General features: G+C 51.4%; 1 protein-coding gene across 1 annotated transcript in view; it reads right to left on the reverse strand.

The window, feature by feature from the left end:
- Positions 1 to 10,130: 10,130 nt before the first annotated feature.
- Positions 10,131 to 13,768, reverse strand: part of LOC134472019 (uncharacterized) — a 153,862-nt gene continuing 150,224 nt past the window's right edge. The window contains exon 4 of the mRNA XM_063232858.1: positions 10,131 to 10,646. The gene's annotated coding sequence lies outside the window, so the exon portion shown is untranslated. The remainder of the gene's footprint in view (positions 10,647 to 13,768) is intronic.

Genomic DNA, 13,768 nt, shown 5'->3' on the forward strand with positions numbered 1-13,768 from the left:
AAGAGGGAGGAGAGGTGGGGAAAAAAAAAAAAACTACAACAAAATTTTAAATACACCAGCCAAAGGGTGACAGTGGCACACAGGTTGCGCATTGTCATCACCAAACCATTCACCCAGGGCAAAAGACATCTGCCTGCAATTGTCCGAGTAATAGCGGTGCAAATCTTTGTCTTCAGTCAACTGAGAGAAATCGAGAATATAACTGTCTTAACTGTTTATTTTATACACATATACATACATGTATAGATTTTTTTGCGTTTGTGATTTTTGGCACCAAGGATGGAACTCACGAGCTTGCACTTGTCAGGCAGGCTCTCATGTCACCAAACTCAGGCCTCCGGCCCTCCGTAGCTTTTGCCCTTTTCAGCCCTCGCACACTGAGGAAACAATGTAAGTTTACACATGTGTGTCTTGGGGATTTCACAAATGAGTGGGTTCTCAAGGTGTCTGCATTTATCCACACAGGTGTCTAGTTCACCAAACTTTGTGGCTGAGGAGTACGCTGTTGTCAAGACGCAGTAGCTTTTGGTTTAGTGGAACACTACCCAGGTATGAGGGAAGATACTTTTAGAGGTAAATGGATGCGGCTAGCAACCGTACTCGGAAGTGAAACACTTGAGCCTTTGCATGAGTAAGCGCCATGTTCCTTCCCTACCGTGAGAAACCAGCAAGAGTCGGGAAGATCCAAAACGTGCCAGAGATACCTGTGAAACGTAAAGAAATGCTCCAAAAGAAAAGAACGACTGGGACGGGGCACAAGAGACAAGAAGGAAGGGGGAAAAAATACACGTGTGTGCGTGTACAGCCACGTATGCGTTTCTCTTTATGCACAGGCGACAGCTGAGCTCTCGGAACTCGCCTTCCCATGAGTTCCTTGTGGGGATCAGGTAGCCCTCGCCCTGTTTGATCAGTTTTGCGTGCCCATGGCTGGTGATACAGGCACCTCTTCCGAAAACAACAGATGTGCAATGTGATAACCATTGTTAATTTCCGGTCATCTGGTCTTGGAGTTCTGTTCTGTACCGCTTTGGTCCGTGCTGTTGATGATTCTCACTCTTCTTGAAAGCCAAAAGAAAAAGTGATGAGAGAAAAAGCAAAAGAAAGCAAGACGGCGCGGGCACAGAGGAGGAGAAGAAACCACTGTTCACTTTGCAATAGACTTGGGTGTTTGTTTGACAGCCGGGAGTGGTGGCCCATGACTGGAATCCAGGCACTGGGAGGCTGAGGTAGCAGGCTCGCCCTGAGTTCCAGGCCACGTGGTTACGCGGTTAAGGGTTCCAGGTCACTTGAGAGCAAGAGGTTTTCTGAAGGACAGACAGGCAAAGAAATGTAGTTGTGGGCCATAAGGTCTGGGCGAGGAGCAGCTGTGGCTTCAGGCACCTTGGGGGCTCCTGGCATTTGTCCCCGTTACCCTCCCCCCCTCCCCATTGGCGTGTGCAGGTGCTTTCCGCTCGCTCCTACAGGTTTCTCCTGTGGGCACCTTGTGTGCTGTGTGTCCAGGAAGCTGCGGGCTCGATGCCCAGTACTGTAAAAGCAGGCATTGTGGGACACGGAACGTGCTGACTGGCACGAGGATGTTGACTGCGGGTTCTGGGGAGCGGGACCGTGCCAAGTAGTCCATTAGCGCTGGGACATAGGACAGCCGTCAGAAAGCATGCCGATCGGCTGTATAGACCCTGACCAGCCCGCTCTCCGGCACGCAGCAGGAGGCCAGAGAAGTAGCGGGCCGGGCCTGTGGGGCGTGGTACTCTGGAAGGCTCAGGCAGGGGGATCATCGGAAGTGGGAGGTCGGGCTTCGCCATCCATGTAGTTCTTTCTGGGATTTTGGAGACAGGCTCTGGCTGTTCAAGGCACGCTGGCCTGGATCTCGCCGGGTAGCCCAGTCTGTCCTCCAAGTGTGGCGATCGTCCTGCCTGCAGCCTCTTCTGTGACACTGTCCGAAGGACAGGCAGGGCGCGCAGCTAGCTCAGTGCCAAGGCTCTTGGCTTCACTCTACGGGAGCGCGCCAATGAATCCAACAAACCCCAAACCGAAGCCCTCCAGAGACGGACTTTCACCCACCAACTCTATCCGTAGAGCGTGCGGAGTGATACGGCCCGAGAGAAAGAACTTCGGGGCTCCACACAAATGGACTCTATTGGCCAAATGGACCAAGTCAGGGTTTTGGGGGAGAGAGCTACGTGCAGCGCACGCGACAGGGATAGGTGTAAAGAGGCCAGAGTGTTGGGACTGGCTCGTGGTCCCAGCTCCTTTGAGGACCGAAGTCGGCTGGCCCGGGCAGTTGATCAGAAATCTGTGTGGAAAGCAAACAGCAGAAGCAAACAGTGTGGCTGCAGTGGCGCGTGAGAGCGCCGTCCTGGCGTCCGTGCGTAGTAGGGCAAGGAAAACCCCGAAGGGGACAGGAGGGTCCCAGAATGTGGGGTTGATTAGGCTTCAGCTGCGGAGCTGCCAGAGGAGGCCCGCAGTAGTCTGCACGTGGTCAAGCTTGCACCCCTGAGCGAGCAAGCGAGCTAGCGGAATCGGGCAGTGTCCGCGGGGGCTGGCGCCCAGCGCGTGAGCCCGCGTGGCGGCGGCGGTGGGAGCCCAGAGGCTCCTGTGGGGGGGGGCGAGCGGGCGGTGGCGCGGGCCCGGCCCGAGTCGGGGGGGGGGTTGGTGTGGGGTGGAGGGCGGGGTTCGGGTGAGGGGGCGGGGGTGGGGGGTTGGGGGTGGGAGGTTGTGCTTGGGGCGGGCGAGGTGTGCAGGCGGAGAGCACCGCTGGGAAGGGGCGAAGTGGGCCCCCGCCAGGCGGCCGGGCAGCGCCTCCCGGGCGTCGGGGAAGCCGGCAGCGGTGGTGAGCCTGGGACCAGAGGGGAGGGGAGAGGACAGGAGGGAGGGGAGCGAGGCAGGGTGGGATGGAGCTGGAGTGAGGGCTTGCTGGCGCGTGTGTCGTGTGAAGCCGTGTGTCGTGTCGTGGCCGGAAAGAGCAGCAAATTGGACAGCGTGGGAGGGCAGGGGCGCCCGGAGAGGGTGACCGGCTGTGTGTGACGTAGGTCCTGCGGCGAGGTCAAGACGATGGCGCCCGAGGCCGACTTCCGGGCCGGCTTTAGCCCAGCGGTTCCTTCCAGTCTGGCTTCCCAACCGCCCGGGCCGATTGGTCCGGTGGTTCGAGACCCGCGGGCGCTCTCCAGTCCTTTTGCTCCTGCTCCGTACCACTAGGGGCTCCTTGGCGCTTCTTGCATGCGGCAAGCCCCCTGGGAGGAGACTTTCCAGACCCCGGAGTTCCCTCACTGTGCAAACCACGCAGGCTTCTTGGAGACACCGCAGGTTGTGGGACGGGGCCAGAGACCTAGAGATGGAAGGGCAGAAATCAAGGCAACGCTTAGGGTCCTCCACTGGTGGCGGGAGTGTAGATTGGGGTCACCGTTGTGGATATCCCGTGTGGAGAGTCCTCGCAGGAGTAGGACCAGCGGTTCCCCGTTCCACCCAGCTTGAAATCCCCCTTCTGAGGATCTGCCCTGGACAACTGAAAACATGGAACCTCGGTGCTGTCCGTGCACCCATGTAGGTAGCGGCACCACTTGGGATAGCTACACGCCATGGAAACAAACCAAAACAAATGCCCACAAACCGAGGAATGGCTGACCGGAGATGTGGTATTTATTTTCCCTTGTATTGACTGATTGATTCATTTACTCTTTCAAGTCCATTATAGTCATAGATCAAAGCAAAGACAAAGAAGAAGCAAGCAGCGGCAGAAGAGGAAGAGGGAGGAGAGGTGGGGAAAAAAAAAAAAAAACTACAACAAAATTTTAAATACACCAGCCAAAGGGTGACAGTGGCACACAGGTTGCGCATTGTCATCACCAAACCATTCACCCAGGGCAAAAGACATCTGCCTGCAATTGTCCGAGTAATAGCGGTGCAAATCTTTGTCTTCAGTCAACTGAGAGAAATCGAGAATATAACTGTCTTAACTGTTTATTTTATACACATATACATACATGTATAGATTTTTTTGCGTTTGTGATTTTTGGCACCAAGGATGGAACTCACGAGCTTGCACTTGTCAGGCAGGCTCTCATGTCACCAAACTCAGGCCTCCGGCCCTCCGTAGCTTTTGCCCTTTTCAGCCCTCGCACACTGAGGAAACAATGTAAGTTTACACATGTGTGTCTTGGGGATTTCACAAATGAGTGGGTTCTCAAGGTGTCTGCATTTATCCACACAGGTGTCTAGTTCACCAAACTTTGTGGCTGAGGAGTACGCTGTTGTCAAGACGCAGTAGCTTTTGGTTTAGTGGAACACTACCCAGGTACGAGGGAAGATACTTTTAGAGGTAAATGGATGCGGCTAGCAACCGTACTCGGAAGTGAAACACTTGAGCCTTTGCATGAGTAAGCGCCATGTTCCTTCCCTACCGTGAGAAACCAGCAAGAGTCGGGAAGATCCAAAACGTGCCAGAGATACCTGTGAAACGTAAAGAAATGCTCCAAAAGAAAAGAACGACTGGGACGGGGCACAAGAGACAAGAAGGAAGGGGGAAAAAATACACGTGTGTGCGTGTACAGCCACCTATGCGTTTCTCTTTATGCACAGGCGACAGCTGAGCTCTCGGAACTCGCCTTCCCATGAGTTCCTTGTGGGGATCAGGTAGCCCTCGCCCTGTTTGATCAGTTTTGCGTGCCCATGGCTGGTGATACAGGCACCTCTTCCGAAAACAACAGATGTGCAATGTGATAACCATTGTTAATTTCCGGTCATCTGGTCTTGGAGTTCTGTTCTGTACCGCTTTGGTCCGTGCTGTTGATGATTCTCACTCTTCTTGAAAGCCAAAAGAAAAAGTGATGACAGAAAAAGCAAAAGAAAGCAAGACGGCGCGGGCACAGAGGAGGAGAAGAAACCACTGTTCACTTTGCAATAGACTTGGGTGTTTGTTTGACAGCCGGGAGTGGTGGCCCATGACTGGAATCCAGGCACTGGGAGGCTGAGGTAGCAGGCTCGCCCTGAGTTCCAGGCCACGTGGTTACGCGGTTAAGGGTTCCAGGTCACTTCAGAGCAAGAGGTTTTCTGAAGGACAGACAGGCAAAGAAATGTAGCTGTGGGCCATAAGGTCTGGGCGAGGAGCAGCTGTGGCTTCAGGCACCTTGGGGGCTCCTGGCATTTGTCCCCGTTACCCTCCCCCCCCTCCCCATTGGCGTGTGCAGGTGCTTTCCGCTCGCTCCTACAGGTTTCTCCTGTGGGCACCTTGTGTGCTGTGTGTCCAGGAAGCTGCGGGCTCGATGCCCAGTACTGTAAAAGCAGGCATTGTGGGACACAGAACGTGCTGACTGGCACGAGGATGTTGACTGCGGGTTCTGGGGAGCGGGACCGTGCCAAGTAGTCCATTAGCGCTGGGACATAGGACAGCCGTCAGAAAGCATGCCGATCGGCTGTATAGACCCTGACCAGCCCGCTCTCCGGCACGCAGCAGGAGGCCAGAGAAGTAGCGGGCCGGGCCTGTGGGGCGTGGTACTCTGGAAGGCTCAGGCAGGGGGATCATCGGAAGTGGGAGGTCGGGCTTCGCCATCCATGTAGTTCTTTCTGGGATTTTGGAGACAGGCTCTGGCTGTTCAAGGCACGCTGGCCTGGATCTCGCCGGGTAGCCCAGTCTGTCCTCCAAGTGTGGCGATCGTCCTGCCTGCAGCCTCTTCTGTGACACTGTCCGAAGGACAGGCAGGGCGCGCAGCTAGCTCAGTGCCAAGGCTCTTGGCTTCACTCTACGGGAGCGCGCCAATGAATCCAACAAACCCCAAACCGAAGCCCTCCAGAGACGGACTTTCACCCACCAACTCTATCCGTAGAGCGTGCGGAGCGATACGGCCCGAGAGAAAGAACTTCGGGGCTCCACACAAATGGACTCTATTGGCCAAATGGACCAAGTCAGGGTTTTGGGGGAGAGAGCTACGTGCAGCGCACGCGACAGGGATAGGTGTAAAGAGGCCAGAGTGTTGGGACTGGCTCGTGGTCCCAGCTCCTTTGAGGACCGAAGTCGGCTGGCCCGGGCAGTTGATCAGAAACCTGTGTGGAAAGCAAACAGCAGAAGCAAACAGTGTGGCTGCAGTGGCGCGTGAGAGCGCCGTCCTGGCGTCCGTGCGTAGTAGGGCAAGGAAAACCCCGAAGGGGACAGGAGGGTCCCAGAATGTGGGGTTGATTAGGCTTCAGCTGCGGAGCTGCCAGAGGAGGCCCGCAGTAGTCTGCACGTGGTCAAGCTTGCACCCCTGAGCGAGCAAGCGAGCTAGCGGAATCGGGCAGTGTCCGCGGGGGCTGGCGCCCAGCGCGTGAGCCCGCGAGGCGGCGGCGGTGGGAGCCCAGAGGCTCCTGTGGGGGGGGGCGAGCGGGCGGTGGCGCGGGCCCGGCCCGAGTCGGGGGGGGGGGGTTGGTGTGGGGTGGAGGGCGGGGTTCGGGTGAGGGGGCGGGGGTGGGGGGTTGGGGGTGGGAGGTTGTGCTTGGGGCGGGCGAGGTGTGCAGGCGGAGAGCACCGCTGGGAAGGGGCGAAGTGGGCCCCCGCCAGGCGGCCGGGCAGCGCCTCCCGGGCGTCGGGGAAGCCGGCAGCGGTGGTGAGCCTGGGACCAGAGGGGAGGGGAGAGGACAGGAGGGAGGGGAGCGAGGCAGGGTGGGATGGAGCTGGAGTGAGGGCTTGCTGGCGCGTGTGTCGTGTGAAGCCGTGTGTCGTGTCGTGGCCGGAAAGAGCAGCAAATTGGACAGCGTGGGAGGGCAGGGGCGCCCGGAGAGGGTGACCGGCTGTGTGTGACGTAGGTCCTGCGGCGAGGTCAAGACGATGGCGCCCGAGGCCGACTTCCGGGCCGGCTTTAGCCCAGCGGTTCCTTCCAGTCTGGCTTCCCAACCGCCCGGGCCGATTGGTCCGGTGGTTCGAGACCCGCGGGCGCTCTCCAGTCCTTTTGCTCCTGCTCCGTACCACTAGGGGCTCCTTGGCGCTTCTTGCATGCGGCAAGCCCCCTGGGAGGAGACTTTCCAGACCCCGGAGTTCCCTCACTGTGCAAACCACGCAGGCTTCTTGGAGACACCGCAGGTTGTGGGACGGGGCCAGAGACCTAGAGATGGAAGGGCAGAAATCAAGGCAACGCTTAGGGTCCTCCACTGGTGGCGGGAGTGTAGATTGGGGTCACCGTTGTGGATATCCCGTGTGGAGAGTCCTCGCAGGAGTAGGACCAGCGGTTCCCCGTTCCACCCAGCTTGAAATCCCCCTTCTGAGGATCTGCCCTGGACAACTGAAAACATGGAACCTCGGTGCTGTCCGTGCACCCATGTAGGTAGCGGCACCACTTGGGATAGCTACACGCCATGGAAACAAACCAAAACAAATGCCCACAAACCGAGGAATGGCTGACCGGAGATGTGGTATTTATTTTCCCTTGTATTGACTGATTGATTCATTTACTCTTTCAAGTCCATTATAGTCATAGATCAAAGCAAAGACAAAGAAGAAGCAAGCAGCGGCAGAAGAGGAAGAGGGAGGAGAGGTGGGGAAAAAAAAAAAAAAACTACAACAAAATTTTAAATACACCAGCCAAAGGGTGACAGTGGCACACAGGTTGCGCATTGTCATCACCAAACCATTCACCCAGGGCAAAAGACATCTGCCTGCAATTGTCCGAGTAATAGCGGTGCAAATCTTTGTCTTCAGTCAACTGAGAGAAATCGAGAATATAACTGTCTTAACTGTTTATTTTATACACATATACATACATGTATAGATTTTTTTGCGTTTGTGATTTTTGGCACCAAGGATGGAACTCACGAGCTTGCACTTGTCAGGCAGGCTCTCATGTCACCAAACTCAGGCCTCCGGCCCTCCGTAGCTTTTGCCCTTTTCAGCCCTCGCACACTGAGGAAACAATGTAAGTTTACACATGTGTGTCTTGGGGATTTCACAAATGAGTGGGTTCTCAAGGTGTCTGCATTTATCCACACAGGTGTCTAGTTCACCAAACTTTGTGGCTGAGGAGTACGCTGTTGTCAAGACGCAGTAGCTTTTGGTTTAGTGGAACACTACCCAGGTACGAGGGAAGATACTTTTAGAGGTAAATGGATGCGGCTAGCAACCGTACTCGGAAGTGAAACACTTGAGCCTTTGCATGAGTAAGCGCCATGTTCCTTCCCTACCGTGAGAAACCAGCAAGAGTCGGGAAGATCCAAAACGTGCCAGAGATACCTGTGAAACGTAAAGAAATGCTCCAAAAGAAAAGAACGACTGGGACGGGGCACAAGAGACAAGAAGGAAGGGGGAAAAAATACACGTGTGTGCGTGTACAGCCACGTATGCGTTTCTCTTTATGCACAGGCGACAGCTGAGCTCTCGGAACTCGCCTTCCCATGAGTTCCTTGTGGGGATCAGGTAGCCCTCGCCCTGTTTGATCAGTTTTGCGTGCCCATGGCTGGTGATACAGGCACCTCTTCCGAAAACAACAGATGTGCAATGTGATAACCATTGTTAATTTCCGGTCATCTGGTCTTGGAGTTCTGTTCTGTACCGCTTTGGTCCGTGCTGTTGATGATTCTCACTCTTCTTGAAAGCCAAAAGAAAAAGTGATGACAGAAAAAGCAAAAGAAAGCAAGACGGCGCGGGCACAGAGGAGGAGAAGAAACCACTGTTCACTTTGCAATAGACTTGGGTGTTTGTTTGACAGCCGGGAGTGGTGGCCCATGACTGGAATCCAGGCACTGGGAGGCTGAGGTAGCAGGCTCGCCCTGAGTTCCAGGCCACGTGGTTACGCGGTTAAGGGTTCCAGGTCACTTCAGAGCAAGAGGTTTTCTGAAGGACAGACAGGCAAAGAAATGTAGCTGTGGGCCATAAGGTCTGGGCGAGGAGCAGCTGTGGCTTCAGGCACCTTGGGGGCTCCTGGCATTTGTCCCCGTTACCCTCCCCTCCCTCCCCATTGGCGTGTGCAGGTGCTTTCCGCTCGCTCCTACAGGTTTCTCCTGTGGGCACCTTGTGTGCTGTGTGTCCAGGAAGCTGCGGGCTCGATGCCCAGTACTGTAAAAGCAGGCATTGTGGGACACGGAACGTGCTGACTGGCACGAGGATGTTGACTGCGGGTTCTGGGGAGCGGGACCGTGCCAAGTAGTCCATTAGCGCTGGGACATAGGACAGCCGTCAGAAAGCATGCCGATCGGCTGTATAGACCCTGACCAGCCCGCTCTCCGGCACGCAGCAGGAGGCCAGAGAAGTAGCGGGCCGGGCCTGTGGGGCGTGGTACTCTGGAAGGCTCAGGCAGGGGGATCATCGGAAGTGGGAGGTCGGGCTTCGCCATCCATGTAGTTCTTTCTGGGATTTTGGAGACAGGCTCTGGCTGTTCAAGGCACGCTGGCCTGGATCTCGCCGGGTAGCCCAGTCTGTCCTCCAAGTGTGGCGATCGTCCTGCCTGCAGCCTCTTCTGTGACACTGTCCGAAGGACAGGCAGGGCGCGCAGCTAGCTCAGTGCCAAGGCTCTTGGCTTCACTCTACGGGAGCGCGCCAATGAATCCAACAAACCCCAAACCGAAGCCCTCCAGAGACGGACTTTCACCCACCAACTCTATCCGTAGAGCGTGCGGAGCGATACGGCCCGAGAGAAAGAACTTCGGGGCTCCACACAAATGGACTCTATTGGCCAAATGGACCAAGTCAGGGTTTTGGGGGAGAGAGCTACGTGCAGCGCACGTGACAGTAATCGCCGAGGAATGGCTCACTGGAAATGGAATATTTGTTTTATCTTTTATTGAATTATCTTTTCTTTCTAATCCATTATATTCATAGGTCAAAGCAAAGGAAAAGAAGGAGCAACAGAATAGGAAGAGAGAGAAGCGGAAGAGGAAGAGAGGGAAGAGCAAGAAGAGGTGCGAAAAAACCTACAAGAAAAATTTTTTAAAAATGTATCGGACCAGGGATTGAACTCACAACCGGCTCCTTGCAAGGCCAGGGCTTATGAGGTTGAGCTAAATTACCAACCCAACCAAATTTTAAATACATCAACCAGGGGGTAACAGTGGCACTACATTGTGCCTTGTCTTCCCCAAAGCATTCACCCAGGGCTAAAGACATCTGCCTATAGCTGTCCAAATAATAGCAGTGCAAATCTTTGTCTTCAGTTAAATGAGAGAAAGCACGAGTATAACTGTCTTAACTGTTTAATTTATACACATGTACATACACGTACAGATTTTTTGTGTTTGTGATTTTTGGCAACAGGTATGAAACTCACAAGCTTGTACTTGTCAGGCAGGCTTTCTTCTCACCAAACTCAGTCCTGTGGCCCTCCATAGCTTTTGCCCTTTCAGGTTTTGGATGCTGAAGTAACAATACGAAGTTTACACTTGTGTGTCTTGTGGATTCACAAATAAGTGTGTTCTCAAGGTGTCTGTATTCCATGGACTCTCCCTTACTGGCCTCCTGAGCAGCTGCCTTGCATAGGTCTTGTGAGGTGTTTCACGACCAGCTGGTGCTCTCCAGTGTTTGTATTCAGGCCACTGGGGGCTCCTGGGACTTCTGGCAGCAAGGGCCTTGGGCCTTGTCTCATACATTCTAGATCCCTCTTGTGCCCAGAGTTCTGGCAAGGACCGATTTCACAGTTGATTCAAGTTCCCTCTCTTCACAAACCAGTGAGGCTTCTTGGAGTCACTGCAGGTTTCTGGGAATTGACAAGATACGTTGAGATGTAAACAGAGCAGTGTATATAAAAAAGCGTATGAAAATAAAATCAAATTTTGTGTTTTGACTCATGGTTTATACGTGGCTTGTAGGGTCTTGTAGTGACACAACGAGTGTAATAGCATCACTTGGAAACTTGATTTAGCAATATTACCAGGAGTTGTGATTCATCCCTGCAGTATTAGGAAGTCTTGTAAAATCTATCTATCTATCTATCTATCTATCTATCTATCTATCTATATATATATATCTTGTTTGAAACAAAAAGTTACCAAAAAGGCATATTAGGTTTCCTTTTGTTTTTCTTTTGCTTCTGGCCCATAAAAGTAATTCATGTTCCTGATGTGTAGTTTTAGTATTTCCCATTGATTATCAGTTTTGCAGTCTCAGTGGCATACTTTTCAATATGTAGACTGAAGTCGGTTTTTTTTTTTTTCACCTGAAAATCCCAGTATATAGTTTAGGATGGGCTTCCACTTAATATGTAAGCTATGCTATCTTGGATCTCATGGTGATCATAGTGCATCAGGATCAGGAATGGTGAAATTATGTATGTGTTCCACCCCCTGGGGTTGGTCTTATGTTTAACTGTATTTGAATATCGCATACTTTCTATCCTTTTCTCCTTGAGAGAGTGTAATGTTTGCATTTTGTTAGTTTGTGTATCTGTTGTGAAATCTAGTCTGATCAGAGAGCAGTGGTGAAAAAGATAGAGATTTGTTTAGAATTTGGTGCACTTTGACCTCACTGAACGCACATCTGGAGTGCTCAGCCTTAGAACAAAGGAAGGTTTCCAGTTTTGTAGATTAGGTTGAGGTTAGTCCTTAGAAACTTGGGGAGTGGCAGGGCAAGTGATGGTAGAGAAGCAAAACAAAGTAATAAGTTAGACTTGAAAGAAGACAGAATCTGATGACTCCTGCAAGAACAAGATGACATAAACTCTGTTTATAGTACATAGTTGTCAATTTTATCTGCACCACTACTTGAAGGTATCACTACAGGGGAAGGTAAGCAAAGTCTGAGGGCTAATGTTCTTTATGTTACCACTCATTCTCCCCTTTGATGATTTCGATAAGAAGTTTTAATAGAGAGCATCACTATCATTAACATTTACCTTTCTATGAGAGGTTGGCTCCGTATTGGGAGAAGGAGAATTATAACGAAAAGGAAAGAAAACTTATTTTGTTGTTTTACCCCAGTGTTCATCCTCAAGCTTTATCCGTGTGCAGACTGGTCAGCTGCTGGAGTGACCAGAGCAGGGTTGTTGTGTTCTCAAGCTTCAGCCATACATAGACAAGTCAGCTTACAGGATTAGAGCAGGACTGTCTTCTGTGGTGGCCAAATGTTGTAGGATCAGTGACATTGTGTGGTCTGGTTTAGATCCTGCAGCCTGGTCCACCTATCTTGGGTCACTGGCTTTTGTTGACTTGTGGTGGATCTAAGACACACCTGCTATAATTTGAATAGCATTAGGTATAGGCAAGTTTACCGAATGAGGCCCATCCCATGTGAGCCCCAGAGTTGGTGGATTTTATTTTTTTAACCAAAATAAAGTCCCCAGGTTTGCATGTGTATATTGGGTCTGTCAGGTTTATGGGCACTTTTGTCTTGTACCCAATGGTGAATATGCCGTGTGGCTATTTCCAAAGCCTGTATCTGTCTCCTCAGAGACAATTTTCCTAGTTTACAAATCTTCTTTAATTGCCTAGGGGCAACCAACCAAATAGAATTTTGTAAGAGGAACACCCCATTTGTTTAGTGGGTATGCATCAGATATGAAGGAGGGCCTTTGGCAGAACTTGATCTCATCTCAAGTAAGTTTCTTGACAGCATTTTTCAGCAGTTGTTTGAGTTTCTGCTTCTTATGCTCCTTTTTTCTGAACTCTGTTATTATCAAACTGTGTGAAGTTTTCATTTTATCTTTAACATCTATGTGAGCTTCTACACTGTTCCACATACAAATGTGAGTCAGTGTTAGATGGGGAAAGTATCAAGCCATCTTGAAAAAGTGCAGATAACCACTAACATATATTGATAGCCACAGGCTTGAGGCAATTTAGTAAAGTCCATAGGAAGTGTGTGTGTGTGTGTGTGTGTGTGTGTGTGTGTGTGTGTGTGTGCTGGGGATTGAACTGATGACCTTGTGCTTGCTAGGCAGGTGCTTATGCTGCTGAGCTAAATCCCTAGCCTCCACAGGGGGTTTTTACACAGAGTAGCTCCTGTTTCCTGGATCTCCAGGATCTGGGTGAGCCCTTGCTTTGGGTTGTTTTGTGTATGAGTAAAGTAGTGTTTAAAAACAGTCCAAATAAGTGTAGTGAGTCATGGCACATAGAAATGGTGACCTAATAATATTTCTAATGTTGTATTTCCCATGTGAGATCCCTGATAGAATTGTTTTATGAACCTGGGACTCAGAACTTTAGGGATGGCTAACTTCCCATCAGCAAACTTTTATTATCTTCCCTTTATATATTTTTAAGCTTTTCAGGCAAACCTAACTTTTTCATTTGGAGAGTAATTTGGGGCCTCTGTGAGGGGTGACTCTGGGATAATGGGTATACCTGGAGCACCCCCTTTGTGGATATGTAATAACATCCCCTTTTGTTTCTCTGTCTTTTTGTTTCCTCTGACTTGTGTTGTTTCAGTCCTATGGTGTCCCCTGTAATATACAATGGTCATTTCCCTGAAGCCCATATAGCATCTAGGAACTCTAAAATTTTTTGCATTGTATTTTATTTCTCACAGACATCAAGAGCCCTCTTTTTAATATTTGGAGTTAGCATAGTTGTTAACGTTTTTGTACTTTGCCAGCAAAGAGACTTTGTTAAGGATGTTGGTTCTTCCATCTTGGCTGAAGTTCTAGTAGGCAGAGGCTGTGCCTCTAGTACAGAGTTGAGTCACCTCTGCATATTGTGTTTGTTAGATCCCTTTAAGCACAACCATACAGTCATAAAGGGGAGGTTCCTGGTTCAAGTGGGAGCAAAGTGGGCCGGTTAAGACTGTATGTTGTCTCCAGAGTTATGTATTTTTGTAGAAGAATCTCTGATAGTCATCGTTGGATTTGACAATCAGTGGTATCATTTTTTATCTATTAAAGTTGTT

Source organism: Cavia porcellus, unplaced genomic scaffold (assembly GCF_034190915.1).
Source record: "Cavia porcellus strain 051 isolate PalLab524CR breed Dunkin Hartley unplaced genomic scaffold, mCavPor4.1 scaffold_21, whole genome shotgun sequence".
Taxonomy (NCBI): domain Eukaryota; kingdom Metazoa; phylum Chordata; class Mammalia; order Rodentia; family Caviidae; genus Cavia; species Cavia porcellus.